This window comes from Denticeps clupeoides, chromosome 1 (genome assembly GCF_900700375.1).
Source record: "Denticeps clupeoides chromosome 1, fDenClu1.1, whole genome shotgun sequence".
NCBI lineage: Eukaryota > Metazoa > Chordata > Actinopteri > Clupeiformes > Denticipitidae > Denticeps > Denticeps clupeoides.
The window spans coordinates 120,001-122,744 of record NC_041707.1 but is presented as its reverse complement, the minus strand read 5'-3'; the positions used below and the strand labels follow the sequence as shown (position 1 = coordinate 122,744).

The following is a 2,744-nucleotide window of genomic DNA, read 5'->3' as shown; positions in this document are numbered from 1 at the left end:
GGCGGAGCCTTTTATCAGAGGGGCGGGGCGAGATGACGCAGCGCCTCGCAGCGGCCAGCCAATCGCAGGGACATCCCACGTCCATCGATATAATCGATGATTAGATCCGTATCTGGGACGCAAGGAAACGATTCTGATCTGCAGCCCCTCACCATCACAGCATAAACATTAAACATTTACGGCATTTACCAGAAGCCCTTATCAGCAGTTCCAGGGACAGTCCCCCCCTGGAGACACTCAGGGTTAAGTGTCTTGCTCAGGGACATGATGGTAGTAAGTGGGGTTTGAATCTGGGTCTTCTGGTTCATAGGCGAGTGTGTTACTAATAATCAGGAATCAGTAAAATGATGCATTATGGGACAAATCATTGTACTCACCAAATCAATGAAAGGAGAATTGCTTATAATCAATACATGCATTACATTGAGGCTCGAATGATCTGAAGTGACGTCAGAGACACGGTGGCAGCAGCAGCATTTGTAAGTGCACCGTCTCAAAAGAATTGTTTTGTGGGTGGAAGTGTGCATGCAGCACGTGTGTGACGCACAATGAAAAAATATAAGAATTTTGGAGACTGGAAATCATTTATTCAGTGCAGCAACACAAAAACTACTCATGTCTTTACTCTCTCTCTCTCTCTCTCTCTCACAGCTCTTCCTCTTCCAGCACCCTGCTATTTGAAAATGGCTCCCATGGCAACCAGAGCCCAGTCGAGGCAGAAGAGCGGCGGGCCCTGCCTCCGAGACAAAGCCACCAGAGACACTACTCTGTAATATTCTGAAGTTCACAGGCGAACCACCACATCCTTTCTTACGTCGGCATGGACTCCCGAGATTCGCCCGAAAGCGGACTTGGCAGGGATCTGGCAGGGATCTGGCAGGGATCTGGCAGGACGCAGAGAGGACGGTTTATCCCTCTGGTGAGAGTTGTCTTGGCCTCAAATAAACGCTGCTGTTCAACCTGACGTACGCCGACCTCCACCAGTGGCCGGGAGTGTGGAGGAGAAACATCACAAGGTTATTAAAGCTGCTGATGGGGGAGGGGTTTAATTAAGACATTTCTTGAACGAGCAGCTGGTCACATGACATCCTGACCAAAGACATTGTATCACGGTGGGATAATAAAAAATAATAATTATCAGACTGGTGGTTTCTTGAGTCACAATCGGAACCAAATAAAATTATTATTATATAATATATAATGTAATGTTTATCTACGTTCCACCTCAATATGCTCTACTTGTTAGCCTTTCGTGACTGGTAGGCTGACCCAAAAACTGACAATTCATAAAAATAAAAGACACAGACTAGATTCTTAATAATCCTCGAGTCCAGTCTGTGGCAGGAATACCGAGTGGCGGCAGCTGCAGGCGTCTGGACAGACGAAGGAGAAAATTCACTTTTTAGTGAAGCTTTCTGTATCCGTGCATTAATCATCTGTATTTACATCAGTTGACATATTAGAGCAGAAAACATTTATTTTACACACAGTGAGAAAAATGAAACTACAAACCAGCACTGACGACGGTCCGGGATTTCGTTTGGGAATGGAGGCACATGGAGGGTCATCTGACAGCAGGACCAGGGCACAGGGGGTGACCGGCACATCTTGCGACTATTCATGTTCAAGTCTATTAAAGTGAAAAATGAAAAAATTACTGAAAAATGTTTGAATTGCAGAAATCTCATCTGGCATCTGGACTGTTGGCCACATCATTTTGGACTTATAAGTAAAAGGAAATTATTTCCTTGAGGGAAACATATCATTTTTGTTAGCGCTGCACAGTGCAGCACAGTATCCACAATTAAATAAAAACGATTTCTTGGGCGCATGTGAAGGTGTCATTTTAAAAGATGCTGGAAGTTGCATGGTGGCCCAACCTTGTCCCATGCGTGGTAGCCACGGTGCAGCATTACTGTACGTAGATCTTAAGGTGCCTGTCTGGTTGGTGTAACCATGGTAACCTGCTTTTGTTTGGGCCTGACACCTCTGTCTCTCTCGGTGTGTGTATTTTAGGTAAACCTTTCAGTACTGTGTGTGTGTGTATTTTACGCAAACCTTTCAGCACTGTGTATGTGTTGTGAGAGCGAGGTATTTGCTTTTTTATTTCGTAGGTTCTGAGCTGTAATTGGACCTGTACAGTGAAGAAGTCCTGTGTAGACATGCTGTGCTGCGCTGAATAATATTCGTTAGTTATAATAAACAGCGCGTCTATCAGGGTATCCATGCGAGGGAGCGACACCGACGCCGCCTGACATCGCTCTGCACAAATGACTATTGATCAGTCAAATTAGAGTGTGAATGGGCGAATCGCACCCTTGTGACAGCATCATGCACAATGAGAAGCTGTTCTATTGCTTTTGCTAATATGTTGCTAGGCAACCATGAAGTGCATTGTTTGAACTGATGGTTATTCTAAAAACACTTGCATTAAAGTAATATTAGTGTTTCTGCTGATAACCTTTGACCCTGATGACAGCGCTGTGTCTGCGGATTCAGCTCCATCGCGAACGTCAGCCGTCCTTTGTGATATTTTTTTGTTCTTTTATTCAATCTGTGGGTCTTTGTGCTCAATAAGTACAGGGTGGTCCTGGGTCAAAAGGTCACCGTGGGCCGCAATCAAAACAGAAACAGCGGAACCCGCGGCGAGCGGGAGAGAACGTGAGCTGAGTGTGTGGGAGTGTGCGAGCCACGTGAGCTGGGAAGTGCGTGTCGGTGGAGGAGCTTCTCTCTCTCTCTGTAAC

General features: G+C 45.7%; 1 long non-coding RNA gene across 1 annotated transcript in view; it reads right to left on the bottom strand.

Annotated features, from left to right (window-relative positions):
• Positions 1–1,518: 1,518 nt before the first annotated feature.
• Positions 1,519–2,744, bottom strand: part of LOC114791305 (uncharacterized) — a 19,701-nt gene continuing 18,475 nt past the window's right edge. The window contains exon 3 of the long non-coding RNA XR_003749970.1: positions 1,519–1,630. This is a non-coding gene — a long non-coding RNA (uncharacterized LOC114791305). The remainder of the gene's footprint in view (positions 1,631–2,744) is intronic.